The sequence below is a fragment of the Corapipo altera genome, unplaced genomic scaffold (genome assembly GCF_003945725.1).
Source record: "Corapipo altera isolate COAL_440 unplaced genomic scaffold, ASM394572v1 113, whole genome shotgun sequence".
NCBI lineage: Eukaryota > Metazoa > Chordata > Aves > Passeriformes > Pipridae > Corapipo > Corapipo altera.
The window spans coordinates 11858051-11876767 of record NW_020884895.1 but is presented as its reverse complement, the minus strand read 5'-3'; positions in this window follow the sequence as shown (position 1 = coordinate 11876767).

Here is an 18717-nt window from a genome sequence, read left to right as displayed (position 1 = left end):
CTTGTGCAACTGGCGCTTTGGGTCTCAGAGAAAACACCATCACCTCAACTGAGCCCTGCACTAAATCCCAAGGTGGCATTTTTAGGTGTTACCCTGAGATCAGGGAGCTCACTCTGAATTTTGTTCCCCTGAGTGATAGAAAGGGCAGGCAGGTCAATCCTTAGGTGCATTTTCTCCATCCTGATTACAGACTGAAAGGCAAAGCATCAAGTGCTTTTGTACGTTTCTTTCTACTGGAAAGGCTTCTGGAGTGACAGGTTCTAATGCTGTGCTTTTGTGGATGTGAACATCAGGTAAAAGACATTTCTTAATGATTTGTACCAGCCTCAATGATTTGTGGTAGAAACAGGACTGAAGTTTCTTCTAAGAATGTTTTACAAAAACACATACCTGAAAATCTGCATTAAAGTTAAAAAAATATTTTAAATGTACAATGGACCTTGCCAATGTTTTAAGAACAGAGAATGAAGGGAGCTTTTTGTTAAGTAGAACTATACTTTGGCAAGAAAGTGTGACTGAGTGTGAGCTCAGAAGTGCTGTGAAGGGGAAAGCTGAGTGAAGGAAGTGCTCGTGAAGTGGATCTGCACAGCAAAGTGTACAGACCAAAACTGGGGCACAAGTTCAGGTCATTTTTCAAGTTTCTAACGTACCTCTCTGTGGTATAACCTGGCTTTGTCCGAGCCAGGAGGGAGGGCAGCCAGTGCTCCACAGCTCATCCCTGTGGTCTGTGAGCTCCTGGAAGCACGTGCAGGTCACAGGGGGAAGGTCAGTAGGAGCCTGTGCAGGAGAACATCAACACCTGAGGCAGCACCAGGGAACAACCCGGCTCTGCCCAGCCTCGGATCAGGGTGTCACTGTGACACTGGTTTCGAATTCAGTACCAAGATCCATTATCCAGATCCTTTATCCAGGCAAACCTCCCCAGGCCCTGGCACTGAGCACTGTCCGTGTGTCACATCCTCCAACATCCCCCACAGCTCAGGGCTGTTCCCTCAGGAACACCACGGCTCAGGTCCCCCAGACTTCCCAAGCACACAGACCAACCTGCCTGTCAGAGCCCTCACTGGGGATCTTGGTTTAATTTGCAGTTTCTTTGTTTGCTTTTAATGAGTGTTTTCTTTTTCTCCTTCCTCAGCATGAACAAGTCAGTGGAAAATGACTCGAACTTCAGGGAATAAAGTCACAGAAAGCAAATGATGTATGGGAGGAATGGTTCCTTATTTTTTCTTGGAAAATAGGAATAGCCTCAGTTTTCAGGCAGGAATTCTGCATCTCTAATGGGCAGCCCTGTTCATTATTCTGGTATTAATAATGATGCTGGTACTCCTGGGGCAGCAGCAGAGCCCAGCACAGGGAATCTGGATGTGGTTCGTGCCCATCAGGGGCTGTTGTGGGAGGCTCTGGATCTTCAGGTGTGTTACCAGTTTTCTTCAAGCAAATTGTGGTGGGGCTGATCCACAGAGCTGGAATCTTGAAGGACATAGAGGATGATCCCTTTATTTAGAGTAGTCAATAGAAATGTCATTATTGGACCAGAACACAGCTTTGGAGAACACCACCCTGATGTGTTTCATGCATCAGTGTCAGCAAAAGGGTTTTTTACACAATGCTAATCTGAATTAGGTACCTGAATAATGTACCTGGGTTTTGTTGGATGACTTTTGCTTTTTAGTTTGTTCTTCCATTGCAGACATTGCCTTTTCCCTCCCAAATCACACTGTTCCCTTGTCAGACTGATCCAACTCTTTCCCAGACCAGCACTGCAGGTGCCTCTGTTCCTGCCACACAGCATTCCCACTCTGCCTCAATTTATCCCTCCTCATGCTCTCTCTTCTCTGTGTTGTGCCAGTTCTCCTTAAAGGCCCTTTGCAAAATGTTTTCATGTGTTTTTTTTCCTTCACAGCTTCTTGCTGGCCAAATTCTTTCAATGCCTCGGTGGGTTGCAGGACGCCTTGAAAAGGATGACATGACCCTCCAAGTGCCTTATTGGGAATTTTCAAAATAACACACTTAGGTACAACTCTCCTGTGGCTCAAGGCCACGGTCAGACACTTTAGTTCCATTGTAATGAGCTGGACAAGCTCCCAGCAAAGCAGTGATCGACCCTGGAATCATGGTCAGTATTTGGAGCTGCCAATGAATTTGGACAAATACTAATTTGGGGACGGTCAGCCCTGCCTGTGTGCACAGTGCAGTGAATGCCACACTCTGGGAAACCAAGCAGTACCTCAGAGGAATATATGTGAAGAGGATTGGGCCATGGCTGCCTCCTGTCCCCTCCTGTCCCCTCCTGTCCCCTCCTGTCCCCTCCTGTCCTCAGCAGTGCCTGTGGCCACAGAGCTCTGTGCTTCGGATTCCTTCTGTCCTCCCAGGACTCCCACTGGCTGATGGGAATCTCAGCTGGGCTGGAGGCAATCCACCTTTCCTGGGTGGGATGGGCTGCTGTTCACATCCACGCTGGGTTGGGAGGGCCAGGGACCCCCACTGGCTGCTGCTTTTGAACTCCATCCAGCCCAGATGACCTGGGACACTGTAAATCATCCCCAGCATGGGCAGCCACAGCAAGAGCTCCTGCTTGGTGCGTTCCACACAGCCATGCAGACCACAGACTGTTTATGTGAGAAAGGTCTGCATTTTCTTTCATGGAAAGCTGTGATGCTGCTGATTTTTCTTTCACCTGGGCAGTTGTTAGAGGTGGATGTGAAGGGAGGGGTTGTCTGGCACTCCAGTTTAGAGGACAAGCCTGTTTAACACTCGGTGTGCCTGGGGAAGATCTGCTCTCCTCATTACTGGAGCAGATCCTCAACCAGAGTAATTCTGTGTTTGATCTGCAGTGCCATGCACCCTCAGTGATTCCTGTGCTCTGCTGTCAGACCCCCTCCCAGGCAGAGATAGTCACCTGCAAATCCACTCCAGCAGCAGCTGAACTGGAACACAGACACTGCTGCTAAAGCACTTGTGCAGGTGCAGGTTGGGGGTTTTCATCTTAAACATCAGCTGGAGTGTTTTCTCACGGTTGGAATTGCAAAAGCAGCACCGAACCAGATTTTGTAAGTCTTTGTCTTGCTCTCTGTAGGTGTTTTGTGAGGATGCTTAATTGGCCACATCCGTGTTTCTTGATGGCCACTACACATCACAGATTTACATCCATAGGGTACAGGCAGCAAGTTTACAAACCTATTGTCCCTGTGACCTACAGGTTTGGTGCAGTGGTTAGAGGGAAATGTTCTGCAGTTCGTTAACAAGAACCTGAACACCCCCCAGCCAGCTGAAAACAAACCAAAGCCTGATCCTTGCTGTGGATAATTTTTGTTTGTGATGGAATAAGAATTTGTCATTTCCTGTAGGTGATCCTGCACACTGGCCTTTAACTGAGCTTTTAAGTAGTTGCAAAAAACAAACAAACAGAACCCCCCACAGAAACAACCAACCCCTACCCTCACCCCAAGAAGCCAACAGATAGCTCTGGGTGAGGAAAAAAAGGCATGGCTGTTTATTCCCAAGCTATAGGTGAGAGTGTGTTTCTGAATTACATTTTATTTCCTAATTACAATTAAATAAACCATTTTTAATCAGAGTGGTTTAGCTTTGCAGATCTCAGCTACAGCCTTTCCCCTGCCCACCTGACTGGTGCTGCTCTTCAGCCCCTCTGATCAGCCAGACCTGCACTGTTGTCAGGTGTGAGAAGGGCAAGGCTGATGCCAGGACACAAACCCCAGGGACTGTTTGAGGCAGAGAAAGGGGCAGACCTTGTCTGGCAAGGTCAGGTGTTCTCTGCTCTGTCCCACTCCCTGTTTTGAGGCTCATGACTGAAGACTGGCAGTTACAGGATGTGAGAAACCTCATGAAAGCAGGAAAAATTCCTATAAGTCAAAGGTCAAGGCTGAAAAATGAGAGGCTTTCTGGGTTGAAATGTCGGGAGGAGCCTGTTCTGCAGGTAAGGAAGCCTGAATGCTGCTCTGGGATGTTCTTGTTCGCAACAGAGGGAGTAAGAACCTTTTTAGCTCTTACACGTTGTTTTACTTGCTGACCTTGCCAGGTGGGTCACATAAAATCAGAACTACGTTTTCCTGTGTAAATTTAACTTGCATTAGAAGGCTTTTCTGCTATAGCTGTGCCAGAAAACGTGTAAAAATGTGGATTCTGGGGCTATGTGTGTGAAATGAAAAGATGCTGGGTTTGTGGAGAACTGGCATCAGTAAGGTGATGAAGGCAGAGGGGGTGGTCACTTGCTGGGACCTTTTAAAACCTTTGGCTCTAAATGATGGAATAATTTCCCTCTGAAATAGCATGTGAAGAGTTGTTTGGGAGGAGAAGGTGTGTGAAAGTGTGGTATGAATTAAAAAGTGAAAAGTGGAGAGCCTAAACTTGTCATTGTCTCCTTTTTCTCCATTTGTATGTTCAGCAGAGTAATTCTCAACCTCCTTCAAGTGTAGAATACCTAATTAAAGCCACTTTTAAAAATTCTAATTCTCCTACTTGAGATCATTATGTTATAGCTGGGTAATGATCTCCCAGTGTCTGATCTGCTACTTTTGTCTTAATAACACTGTCTTGTGGCTTCTTTGATGGCTCACAGGGACTGCTGTGTGGCTGTTGGCTTTCAGAAGCTCTGGTCATGGCTGTGTGCTTTGAAAAAATTACATGCTCACTGACTGCCCTGCTTTGAGCTCTGGTGTGGATGTGGTGTGGTTTGACATTTAAAACATGTTGTGGTGTCATTTATTAGATTTAATGTGTTTATTGTGTGTTCTGATTTAAAGTGGATCACCACAGGGAAAATCAAGGTCTCGTCCAAACGTCCCCAGATGAGGTTTCTGAAGTCTCTGTTGGTTAATTATGTTCCAGCACTGAGTAATAGTGTGCAGTTTCTTTCTCTGTGTCCTACAGACTATTTGTCCAGGTCATATTTAACCTCATACTTGTGCAGGAAAGTATTTGAACTGTAACACAAAGCAACGTGGCTCTGCAATTAAAAAAAAAGGATGTTTTTGTTTTTAACTGTAATGGTAAAAATGTCTGGAGTCTGATGAAGTGTATAAAGGAGTTCAGTGTAACACTGTGACACAATTTGAATACCTCATGTCTTGGGGAGCAGTGACCTGGGTAACATGAAGGGGGATGTACAGGAGCATCTGCTACTGAACTGGAATGACCATCTCTGGAATTCCCAGTAAACCCAGCAAAGGTGCTGGGTAAAGGTCTGTGCTATTGACCTAATGATTACAAGGAAAGTGGAAATTTTGAATTAATTATGTGACTAAAAGTATTTCTAGAACACTTTGAGCTTTATCCTTGGTGGGGTGGCTCTGAGCTATGGATGTATGGGCAACAGCACAGGTCCAGCTCCCTTGGCCCAGAAGCTCCTACAAACTTGTTTTTACCAGTGAATTCCCCTCTGATTCTGTGAATCCAAAGTCCAATCTGACACATCCAATCAAGTTTACGGACTTATATTTGTAGTAGCATTTATTTACCTGGGAAGCCCTTTGGTGTGGTTGCTGCTCTAAGGCAGGGGTGGAGCAGGGCCTGGCCCCGACACGGGGATGTCTGTCAGCTCTAACCCTGCTGTGGCTGGGGGGGATGGCACCATGGCTGGGGGGATTACTGGGATACGAGGGAGAAGGGAAGGAAATGCCATCACTGCACCGCTGTTCTGGCATAACCTGCTGATCCTAAGCTGGATGGATGAAGCCAGGAGCTCGTCAGCAGTGCTGGGTGGACAAAAGATTTCTGTGTGGGGCACATGTAAGGCAAGAAGGGGCTGGTGGAGAGCAGAGTGTTTCCTTTCTGGTTCCCTGAGGGGCTGCTCCCGTGTTCTGTTTGGTTTGGAATGTGCTGTGTGTTTCACTGTTGGTCTGTGTCGGGACATCAGTCAGTTTGAATGTCCTTTCCATTACTGAATGTAACAGACTCTCCAAGGATGAATGCTGCAAACTACTCCAAAACACCATTTTCATCCATAAAACCTCCTATAGAATATCCAACTGCTGTGCTGAAAGGCAAGAAATCTGACCAAAATACAATAAACCTCCCTTTATTTTCTCCACATCTTACTCCAGTTTCTTGTCTCCCTGCTGCTATTGGCATAACCCTTAATGCAAATTCCATCCTTTTGGGAGCACGGGGGAGGGCACTGTGCTGGGACAGACCCTGATGCTGCACTGGGGGAGCCCCGTGCTCCTCACCTGCAGCCCCTGCCTGGCATTTCTAGGGGCAGGAGGTGCTGCAGGGTCCCCTGGGACACCTGGGCAAGCAGGGATCCTCTGCTTGCAGTCAGGCACTGGGATTTGGGATTCCTTGCATTCAGCCCAGCATAATCTGGTTTTATTTATTCATTTTCTGTGAGGGATGTGGGATAGAGAGAGAACTTGGAAGCAACTCGACAGCCACTAAAATAAATGTTCTTTTCTGTTTATTCCTTGGCTTGCATCTGGAAATTAAATGTGCTGCGTTAGGAATCTCAAACTTTGACTGTCTTACCGAGTCCTTAATTGAATACAGGTCAAACCCAAAACCATGACTGACTTTTGTTGTTGCATTGGGCAAAACCACTGACTTTAGAGAGGCTGTAGGTAAATACATCACTGCTGTACAAATAACCTTTACTTTGGTTAGGACATTGGCAATGGCTCTGGTTTTGAATGACTGAAACAAGTAACTGGAAATAATCAGATCAATAAAGATTTTAAGGCTGGTCTTGGGTAAAACTATAGTAAGTTGTAAATGCAGGCTGAGAGCTTTCTACTTAAACCTGGTAAGTCTCTGCTAAAAGCTGGTAATTCTTTTCCCTTTCCACAAAAGTTAGCTTAATGCTGCAATTTTTATATGCAGAAAATTGTTGAATCAAGCTGAAAGGAATGTGTCCTTAATTCTTTCAGCAGTTCTTGAGCTCCATGCTCAGCAGCTCTCTTCACAAACCCCAGTGATGTTGTTCTTATTTCTGCAACAACCTTTGCCTTATTTTCCTGCTTTCCAGCATTTTTTGGGATAAAGAGAAAATGCCTCTTTTCTCATTGCTGTCTCAGGCTGATGGTACTTGTCTAAAATATGTGCACAAACGATTTCCTGAGGAAGCTCAGCTCTGTAACACGATGTAACCTGGGCTTGTGCTGTAGTTATGAGCTGGAAACCTGTGGCCAAAAGCTGGTCTTGATCAAAGTCCAGCTGCTGGTTTGTCCTGCTGAGCTGTCCCTGCAGCCCTGAGCCAGAGGGGACTGGTGAAATTAAATAGCTTTTAAAGCTCTGCCAACATATTAATAAAGCCTTGTTTATGTGCAAAGCACTTGGAAAAATAACTCTGTAAACACTGGATTTATTTGCAGTAAATGTTGTACTTAATCACGGAAGATTTTCATCTGAATTTGTGAACATTTTGCACATTTTTTCCTTTGTTTCATAGCAGAGAATCAGGCACTGGTTACCCACTGGAAGGAACGAGTGGGGGGTTTTACAGCAGCTCCATGTCACTCCTCTTTTCTCTGTGCTCTAACTTGCACTTACGTGCAGGTTGTACACAGTGCTGCATCCTTGTAGCAGCCTCAAAGCAGTGCTGACCCTTTTTCTCCTTCAAGGAGAGGAGGCTGTGTCCTTCAGAGCAGCCAAGGAAGGGAATTTTCCTAGTCAGTGTTTATAGATGAATAACCCAAAGCTGTACCCAGGCAAAGTGATTGGTTTTCCAGCATTTGAACTAAAGTAGCCCTTCCTTTTCTTGAAAATACCTTCAGAATTCCTTTTTCGCTGAAAGGAAAGAATGAAAAAGAACAACTTGGCTTCCTTCCTTTTTTAAAAGACTCAGTTTTTCTGAATCCTTCCTGGAAAAACATTTTCTGATGCTGAGATTAGCCAAGATCAGAGAGTCACTGTCTGTGAGTACTTAGCTGTAAATTCACATGCTCTTGGCTCCTGGTTTGTTTTATCTCCTGTGTGTGTAACAGAAAGCCTTTGGCTTTGTTCTGGTTTTGCTGACAATGTGAGGTCCAAAGTGACTTCACCAGAAGGATGTTATAGTCGTGGGATTAAAATGTGTGTTGGGCAAAACTGGCAGCTTCTGTGCACCACTGACCCTGTGCTGGCACGATGCATAACTGAAAATAACATTTTATTCCAGCGCGGGTCCTGTGTCAGTCCCGGAGAGGTAGCAAGTGTCTGTGAGGTTCCCACTGGGAGTTGCAGTGCTGGGGTTGCCCTGTGGGTCCCGGAGCAGCAAGGGATCAGGGACAAGGTGGGGAGCTCCTGCAGACCCCAGCCCTTGGGAGGGTTCACCCTGCTGACTCAAAACAGCCCTGAGAAAGCTGCTGCTGCCTCGGCTGAGCTTTGCCCATGGAGTGCCAGCCCCGAGGGAATGGTGGGTCCCTTTCCCGTGTCTGTGTGTGCTCGTGGTGGCTGCATGTTTGAACATCCCACCAGTGTCTTACCAGGAACATCTCTGGGCTGCTGGTGCTGCTTTCCAAGCAATGCAAACACCTCCTGGGGGCAGTGAATGAAGCACTGGCTGTGGTGGAGACCCAAAGCAACCCATGACTGACAGTGCCTGTGCCAGGCTCTGAGCCCCGGGTGCCTCCAGGGCAGGCAGGTTCTGCAGGGGCTGCTCTGGCCCAGGAGGGGCATCCTGTTCACTCTGATCCCTCTCTGATATTAAAAGAATAAGAAACATCTGACAGAGAGGCCATGTACCTCAAATCTTTTAAATGCAGGGCCTTTGGAGCGAGTGGTGTACAAACAGAGATCTGGAGTTTTCTTGTTGAAACATCTGACACTTGTGCTGAGCCTCTGCTCCACCTGGCGTTCTTCTATGGGTGGTCTCATGTTGGCTTTTCCCTTCCCCCTTCTAATAGTGGCTCAACTCTAAACCAAAGTAGTGCCACAGGGCTTCCTCTGCTCCTGTTGGAGTGTTTTCCCTTGTGACTACATGTAGGAAATACCTGGTTGGTTGTGTATGAGCTGGACTTATTTTCTAGGTCATGGTGAGCAGGGATGAGCGACCAAATTTTGATCCAATGATGACATGGGTAAACTCCCACTGATTTCCAAGGACTGAATTGGCTGTAGAGGGTGGAATCTTGCAAATCCAAGTGCCTCTGACAAACACATTTGGCTCACATTCTGCCAGCACTCCATTATTTTTTTCCCCAATTCAGATGTTTATGTAAGTGCTTGTTGGCTTGAGAGGCTGAATGTGTCTGGGTATATTTGAGGGTATAAATGACATTAAGCATATCTAGAAAATGCCATCAGCTCTACTCAGCTGGAGGAGTCTTACAAAAGATCTTATACCCTTGTCTCCGAGTTCTGCTCCTCTGGTTTCCCCTGGCTGGGAGGATGCAGGTTTCTTGTATGAGTTCCCACAGCTGCCACGTCACAGCCCCCAAGGGCTTAACCCTGCTGACCTCACATCCCAGGTGAGCCTGAAATGGCAGTGGGTTTTTTCATGGTACTTAAATTTATGGTGGGCAGAAATGCTCTGAGACTAAACCCCCTGTTATGTCATATGGATGAATGATTTTTTGAAGCAAGAGGAGTACAAATATTAGTGGCACATGTCTGTAATAAGCAGCGCAAACCAAATTTGGGGACAGAACCACCCCTGAAGGTCCTGCAGTGCAGCACTGAGACTGTGATTTGTTTATCCTGATACTGAGAAAAGCAGCTGTTGTGGTTTAAGCCCCAGCCAAAACCAGTACAGCAGTGTGTGTGCAACAGTTTTTACAATTTTATTCCATGTGCTAAAAAGACAATAAAATATTTCTGTACAGCTCTGAGAGGAGCACTCACCTCAGGGAAACGTGCTTTCAGCAGCAGGAGTATAGGAATGACACATGGTGGAAAACACAAAACCAAACATAAACACCTTCCATAGACCAGGGAGCTCAAGGAACTGCCTGAACGTGCAAATGTCTGGTGTTGTGTGTGACTGCCAGAACAGCCTCTGAAATGGGACACACGAATACGAGGGGGTTTGCACTGAAAGCTCCACAAGTCTCTTTCTGCAGATCATGTGTGGTCAGCAACGCTGGTGCCCTGCAGAGGGAGTTTTACCTTCATTACGGGAATGTTTAACCTGCATTTCCTTTCTGACGTGGCTCAACAAGGGGATGTGGAAGTTTCTCCTGTTGTTCTGGATGGACAGACTGTTCTTTGCTATTTTCCTGTTCACCAGTATTATGAGCTGTAGTTGTGTTAACACCAAAACACTGCATGGAAGCAGAAGCCAGCAGGGAGTTCAGGAACACTGGACGTGACGTGCTCTCACACTTGTCAAACCACTGCACTGAACAGTGTGACCTCAATGAGGCTTCCTCCTCTCTGCTTTCCCAGACATCTAAGGCTATCCTGTTTCTCAGGGTCTTTTCCAACCTGAAGGATTCCATGTGCATGTGGTGGAAGCCCCTTGCCCGTGACCATGGGCGTGTTACTGGCCCAGCGCTGGCACCGGAGCGAGTGTGAGGCACGAGCAGAGGGGATGGTGGGGATGAGCATCAGGTGTCCTCTGCATGGGGATCTCTGAGGGGTCTGTCCACGTCCCACTGCCCTCTCCTTGCACTGCAGAGAAGGACAGCCCACAACATCCCATGATGATTTCCCTCCTGAGCTGGTGGAAAGGAACAGAAGGAGGGAGCCTTTTCCACCTGCACAGACAGGTTGTGTTTAAATGGTTTGTGGGTGCCATTAAGAGGCTGTGTTACATTTCTGGCTGTAGTTTTTGAAATAACTTCTATTGCAAGACCAAGACAAGCCAGGGAGCCTGAGTGACATGTCAACTGATGGGCTCATTCCCAGAGATGTAGTTTCCCTGGCTTGGATGGCTGACTGGGAGCTTGCTCTCAGTTCTGATTTCTGCTGAAAATCTGGCAAAAAGGGCAGTGCTGACCTTGCAGAAGCGTTCAGTCCTGCAGGGGATAAGGAAAGGGTCAGACACCCAGGACCTGGCTCTCTTGGTCTGTGGAAGAAGCTGAGACCATTTTCCTCTCCCTGTGGGACCCAGGCTGCCCAGACCACGCCGGGTCCCTGCCTGGGGGGAGGTGAGGCTCCTCTCCCAGAGAAACCCCCTGCCCTGCATCAGGTCCCCTCCTGGACACCAGGAGGCTGCTGTGGGTGGGCAGTGGGGCCAGGCTGTGCCCGAGGCCGCTGTGCTGAGGGGCCACTCAGCTCCTGGATGTGCTGCCAGAGCTCCGTGGGCTCCTCGTCAGCGCTGGTTTGTGAGGACCACTGGGATAAACTGGCTCCAACAGCTAAAGCTGGAATTTGTTTCTAGCCAGAAAGAATTCAATCCATGGAAAAACTGTAAAAGTTTCTGGTTGTGGCAGGATTACAGCAGAGCTGACAGTGAAAGTTCCTGTTTGGAGCAGGGTTACAGCAGAAATTAAGTTTCTCAGGAACTCAGATTTTCCACTCAAATACACGCTGATAATTATATATTTGCCTCTTTGTGGCTTGAAGTCAGACTCCTCCTGAAGTTGATTTTTCTGTTTTGTAGAAGCTAAATCTTCCGTAATTTATAATTTTATCATTTTAAAGACATACTTTTCCTTGTAAAATTGCGTTTTATTAGAGCTCACAGAAGAGCAGACCAAGGTATTTTTACTTCAGAATTTGGTGTATTGTCTGTGTCACTCAGAATTACTCTGTTTGATTCAAACCTGGCAGCTGTGTGTCATTGCCAAGGGGTGAACCTCCTCCTCTCCATGAACTGTGGCACAGGTACATGGTTCACCCTGGGGACGTGTTTGCTGGCTGCTGTGGAAGCTGGATGAGGTCCCAAACTAACATACTTAGTGCAGGCCTCCCAGAATCCCTTTTTTCCCAGGATCTAGCAGCTGCCTGTGTTCCCTGTGCCCTGCTGCCTGGGTGGTCACACAGCTCCTGCTCCCTCAGCATCCCGGGAGCACAGGGGTGCAGTTGTGGTTGTGGCTTCATTACATGTCCCGAGGAGCTTCCAGAGGTCACCAGTCTGTGATGGGCTGGGGCAAGAAACCCTGGTTGTTGGTCACTGCCATTACTTAAGAAGTAAGGGCTGTGGTTTTTTAACCTGACACCATTTGTGTTCTGAGACTGTTTCTATGAAGGTTTTGGTAAACCCTTTTGTCCAGTCCTTGGTGAAATCCCAGCAGAAATCTGTCTTGTTAATATTCCGATTGTCCTCCTCAGCTCTGTTGGTTATTGGCAAATGCTGTGGATTCTCTTGTAGCTTTTTAATGTTTTTACACGTGAGAAAACGGTGGGATGCACTTCCCAAAGTACTTTCATAAGTGATAGGGCCACAAGGTGAGACCTGCCAGGGAATCTGCAGGCACTGACACTCAGGTTTGCCTTTGTCACTCAGTCTGTGCAAAGCAATGAGTCAGTTCTCATCCCTTCCAATGCTTTCCCGCAGGCAAAACACAGTCTTGGAAATGATTTAATATTTAGAGAAGTAGTTTGAGAGTTATTTGCTTAGCTTGCACTACTGTTATTAAAGTCAGAGGTTTTTAAAGGTTTTAGTGAGTTATAATTACAGATGGTTTTCACTTCTAAACACCTGGGGGGAGCACAGGGACTGGCTCTGTGCAATGGGGAAACCTCAGCCACAGCAGGGAGGAGCCTCGGGGACCTGGGTGCTTTGCAATTGCAAATCCCCTGCAGTGGCTTCAGAATCACAGAATCCCTGAGGTTGGCAAAGCCTCCCCAGACCATCAAGTCCACCCTGTGCCCCATCCCCTCCTTGTCCCCCGGCCCAGAGCACTGAGTGCCACGGCCAGGCCTTCCTTGGGCACCTCCAGGGGTGGGGACTCCAAACCTCCCTGGGCAGCCCTTCCAGTGTCTAACAACCCATCCAGTGAGGAAATTCTTCCTGATGTCCAACCTGAACCTCCCTGGCACAGCTTGAGGCCGTTTCCTCTGGTCCTGTTGCCGGTAGCCTGGGAGAAGAGGATGACCCTCAGCTTGTGACACCCTCCTGTCAGGTAGAAATTTCAGCTTCTACTTGAAAAAATCGAGTCTTGCTGGAGGCTGAGCAGGATCCTGTAGCAGCACTGCAACCTGCTGGGCACTGCAGGTGCTTTAAAGCTTAATAAAAGTCTCTGTAACGAACCTTCAGTTAATAAACACTAACAATCAGTTACTGTAAATCCATGTCCTTAATGCTTATTAAAAGTGTTTGACACAGCAGCACCTCTCAGAATTATTGTGAGGCCAAACCCATGTATCCATTCTAAGCACTCACTGAGAACAAGGAACAAACTGCCCACTGAACACAGGTGTATTACCTGTCTCTGGTGGGCAGAGTGTGTATTGACATCACTCTGCTTTCACAAGGGGTTTTCCCCCAGGAGTGTCTACTGAGGTCACACATTTTCTGCTTTGGTTTTAAATGGTTTGAATTTTAACATCAACTAAATACTTTCTGCAATGTTTTCTTCTAGTTTTCATACAGCTTTGGTGGATTGATAGATGGAGCTACTGTAAATGGCTCTGCCTTGAATCCTCACTCTTAGACCTCATGTGGTGGGATTGTTCCAGGAGGGATTTCTGTCAGCTCAGCTCTGAGCAGTCAGAAGTGATCTACAATCCCAAATGCCTCACAGGGTGTTTTGAGAGAACACATGGGTGGTATCTGGTATGACCATGGACACTGAGCTCTGCTGAGGAGCTGTTCAGAACCATTCTGCGTCCCCTCATGCGTCAACGTTCCCTGCTCATCTCAGGGTGATGAGTGAACATCAGATGGTTGATTTGAGCAGCCAGTATTCTGTGGTGATTGCAGCTTATTCAAAGCTCTGTGGCCTGGACTTCCCTGAGATTTCCAGTGCTCCTCAGCTCCAGCCTGGCTGCACATGCTGGTTCAGGATGTCTGGGTCTGGCTGAGAATGGATGTGAGAAACAAAAGGGGGGGGCAGAATATGTCCCCAAATTAGGACACTGGGAGTTCAAGTTTTCAGTTTTGTGCTTCATTTTAGCTGAATGACCGATTTTATTTGTCATAACTAGAATGTACTAACGTGAGGTTTGCTTTAAAATCGCTTTTATTGGGAAATAACCTTTCACTACGAAAATCTTTGGAAACAAGATGAAACCTTCAAGTTTGCCAGTTCTGTGACTATGTCACACATGTGAGACCTGGGGGACATGCACCTACTGCTCAAACTCTGGTGCTTTTGAGTGTCATTGTGACTGAAGGTTGGCAGCAGCTGGCAGTGACAGCTCCATGGCACTGAGCTGGTGCTACACCAGCCCCCACGGGCAGGGAAACACCCCGGGATCCCACAGGGCCACTCCACCATCCTGTAATGGTGATGTTATTGCTGGGTGCTAGCACGGAATGGACCTTCTGTTGGCACAAATGGGATGTGACCCACGTTTCTTCAGAATATGAAGATCTTCCAGAGATCATTAAGATGATTTTACCCCCATCTGAGTGTCATAACTTACCCTGGCTGAGTCCCCACTCTTCTGGTGCAAATAGAGAGAGTTTAAATCCCTCCATCCAGCACTGCTGGAGGGATGGCTCCAGGGGATGGATAATTGGTAGCACAATGTTTTTAGCTTGCTTTAACCTTTCTATTACAAATACAAATGCCGAGTATTTGTGGCACTTTGGCCAAACCTTCTCTTGCATAAAGAAACGTCTCCGGGGTCTTTTGTGTTGGTGTTTCCAGCAGCTGGTGAGAATTTACCCCTGGTTGTTTTCCTTTCTCTCTCCTATTCACAAAAGGAACAAATTAAGAAAGTTGAGATTTTCCGCTTACAAAATGAAAGAAAAAACTTTATAGACATGAGGTCTGGGCAGCAGTTTGGGCTTTGTTTTGTGCAGCAGGACTTGCTTATGCAAGGGACAGCCTTTGGCAGGGCCCTGTGGAGAGGTGGGCACATGGGATTAAAAATACATGGGGGGATTAAATGGGATTAAAAATACATAGGGGGGGAGAAACATGAATTACACCTTCATGAGAGGCAAATTGTTTCCCAAAAATCCACACCTTACCTAAGACACTGGACTTGTTCAGCACAAGTCATGTAATGAATTTTAGGCTGAGAAATACTATCTAAAAAAGTCATATCTGCAAAAGATATTTTTAAAACATTTTCTTTGCTGCTCTCTTCAATTTAACAGTTCCCAGCCTGATCTGGAGTGCAGTTAGCTGTGATCAGGGTAGGCAGCATGTGACAGAGCTGACAAATACTGGGGTCAGATTTGTGGTATTGCAAAATGTGCTGCCTACAAACATTCTTGTGAGGGTAAAATGGGAAATAAAAAATGGGCAGTAACATGGGAAAAAGGATGTCCAGAGCCAAGGCTCAAGGACTGATGCTTTCAACGTGTGTTGTTTCATGTTCCATTTTATTTAATGACTTTGTTTATGAATCAAGTTGTAATTTGAAGAATAGACCATGTGTTTCTCTTGGTCCCTGTGCAGTACTCCAGCTCAGCTGCGAGCCTCTGGTTTGGATAACACCTCTCCCGTTCCTCACCCTTTACAAGCCCAGTGACTCTGCAATCCCAAAGCATTGCTGATTTCAGAATTAAGCTTTAAACGTGTGTTTCTGCTGCATACATGTGTACATTCACAAAGTCAGAGGCATGTTTAAGTAAACAAATCCAAACCCTCTCATGCTGCAAACAGTTCCCAAATGTCTCTTCCTCTTCATGGTCTCTCAGGTGGTCAATCCCCTTCCCAGGTGGCTGCCTTGGCCTTCCATTTTATCAGAACTGCTTCAGTTTTGTGTAAGATTCCTGCTGATTGTCTACAAGGTCCCTTCTCTGCCAGTCTCTGTTCCCCTGGGATGGCAAATCTAACTCCAGCAATCTGCTGCTGGATCCTGAATTCAGGAATTGTGCTTATTGTTGTAAAAATGGGAAACTGCGTGAGAACTAGAACTGCGTGAACACTGAGAAGCTGGGAATGAGAGGTGTCAGCTGGATGGAATTCTTGCTATAAGTCTGGGTTTCTTAAATTATTTTGACCTCTGAAACCTAAGGTAGGACAGGAGTCAGTGGAGGTGGTTGGGAGTGTGGGTAGATCCTGGTTCTCTGTGTGCTCAGTGAGGGGGTTTCTGTCCTGATCTGCCTCCAGAGCAGTCGCTGTGTTGGTTCAGAGTGAGAGGCTCTGGTGCAGTTGTGCACCCAGCAAGCAGCTCTGCTCCTCTGAGCCTGTTGCTTCACTTGGGAGAGGAACAGCAAAGAGCAAAACTTCCTGCCAAACAGTAAAAAGTCGTATGTTTGTGAACAAGATTTTGTTTTGAAAGCATCAAAGCAGAACACTGACTTATTTCAAATCTCCTCTTATCCTGATGATAATGTGCTATTCAGACTGAGTTGGGAGATGTTTTATTGGCTACTTTAATGCCTTCACGAAACCATCTTGTTTCTGGAGCTGCTGCTTTGTCACGTGTTCAGAAATACCGCATGTGCTAAACTTCAGCTTATTTAAGCTTCAGAGAATTGCTTTTCTCAGTTCAGGGTATGAATGTATTGTCAAATAAGACATTTGTTTCCATTTATACAACTTGCAATTTGGTAATAAGCAACAGATGGAAAAGCAGTATCCAAATCCTCTTGTTTAAAATGTCTTATGGATTTCGTTTTGTAAAAGCAGGCCAGTTCCAAGTCCTGTAAATGCCATTAAAAAGTACACAGAGTAATAATGAAGAAAGAAAATAGAAATACCTGAAACTTAGTGAAGTGATATGAAATGTAGTACTGGCTTCTGAATATCAACCCAAAAGCTGTTTCAGGGTTCAAGGGGTGTTCTCAGCTGGTCTGACTGTACTGACCAGTTGGTGGGTGTTCATCAGAGGGCAGAATAAGTAATTTTTGCTTTTTACTACAAGGTTGTAACTTGATTGACCAAAGGCAAATGTGGACAACATTCAGTGGCAGCAGTGCTGTGCCTTTCCTCTGTTCTTGAGGTGACAGTCACAGCCTGTCCCTGTCCTCCTTGTTCCTGTTCCTCACGGGGTTTCGAGGGCTCTCGGGTACCCTGGTTTGGTGGAATGGAAACCGTCTGCAGGGCTGCACTGCCTCCCTGTGGCTTCTCCCTTCATTCCCAAAATACTGTATTGGGATGAAATTGTGCCTGCTGCACAGTGAGGTCACCCTGGCACCCCGGGGGCGCTGCCACTGCCAGGGGCACCCCTCTGTCTGGCCACTGCCACACGAGGGACGTGCCCAGCTCATGGGGCAATGCAGGACACCTAAACTCAGGGCAGGTTTAGGCTGGGTATTGGGAAATAATTGTTGCCTGGAAGGGATGCCCAGCCCTGGCACAGCTGCCCAGAGCAGTGCTGGAACCCCCATCCCTGGGGGATTTACCAGATGTGTAGCTGTGACACTTGGGGACGTGGGTCAGTGGTGGCCTTGGCAGTGCTGGGGAAGGGTTGGACTCGATGGTCTGGGGGCTTTTCCTACCTGAATGATTCTGTGACAGACAAGGCAAGGGCTGGGAATGCTGTGATATTACAGCAAGTGGAACTGCAATAGAGGTGTAAGAGAGCTGCAGAGAGATTGCTGTTACAAACAGATGTAAGTTATAAACCCCGATTAGTGTTACAACCAAGAGGTAAGGTTATAAGCTCACATGTTTCTCCTTTCCAAACCACGCCTTGAAAACTCAATCTGATATTTTTAGCCCAGCTGACTTATTCAGGTGGCAGGTCAGCACCTGAGCAAGTCCCTGCCTGTGTCTCCATGGCTGAGCACTATGTGGTAACAGGCAATCCCAGCCCTGACTGTCCTGACATGGAGCACAGGGCTCAGGGGGTGCTGGCTCTGGGCAGGGTGACGTGCTGGCTGCTCTTCTTCCCATTGCAGTTTTAACCTTGGCTTTAGTCTGCTTAACTTTGTATTAATTTTTTTCTGAAATGCCAGTAGCTTGGAATCCATGGAAATGCAGTAGTTGGTAAGGAGGGCATGCTGCCTGGTTCTTGATATGCTGTGAGGAGGAAGAGCAGAAAAATGGGGTTTCATCATCATATAATCATAGAATGGTTTGGGCTGGAGGGGATTGTAAAGATTATTTCATTCCAACCCCCTGCTATGGGCAGGGACAACTTCTGCTAGACCAGGTTGCTCCAAGCCCTGTTCAACCTTATTTAACGAAATTAAATAAAGAGGGAAAAGACTAAACCAAGTGTTTGTTTGCTTTAGAAAGTTCTGAGCAGTGGGAGAGTAGATGATATGCAGCAAACCAGCAGTGGTGGGTGCTGGTGCTGGCTCTGGAGAGTGCTGGCAGCGTGGAGGCTGGTGCTGGGTGGGCACTAAGGGTGGTCACTGCACGGCACTGAGCTGGAGTTTAATGATCACGTGTTTCATTTGACACCCCATCCCTTGTCCAAGAGGGGTCTTGTGCTGTCCCAGCTGGCCCCTTTGACTGAAAGGGATCTAATAAAATTGGCATCAGGGCATTCCCATATTACATGTGATGCTTTAGGGTTCCCTTGGCTAAATGGTGAGTTTAGTTTATGATTCCCTTTATCTGGGAGTGCTGTGGGTTAGGGAAGGCTGCTGGGGTGGTTCACTGGAGGGCAGAGGGCTGGATCTGCCAGCAGATGAGATGTTGGTCTCTGAAGGCTAAGCACTGTGAGCTCCTGCCTAAGCTGAAGGTGAACTCAGGGCAGGGACAGAGCAGAGCCCAGGCTGCCATTGCACAGCTGTGCTTCTAGCTTGAGACCAGCATGGAAGGAGAGGGGGAACCTTCCTTAAGTGCAACAAAATAAAGCACCAGTTTTGTGGTGGTTCCAGGT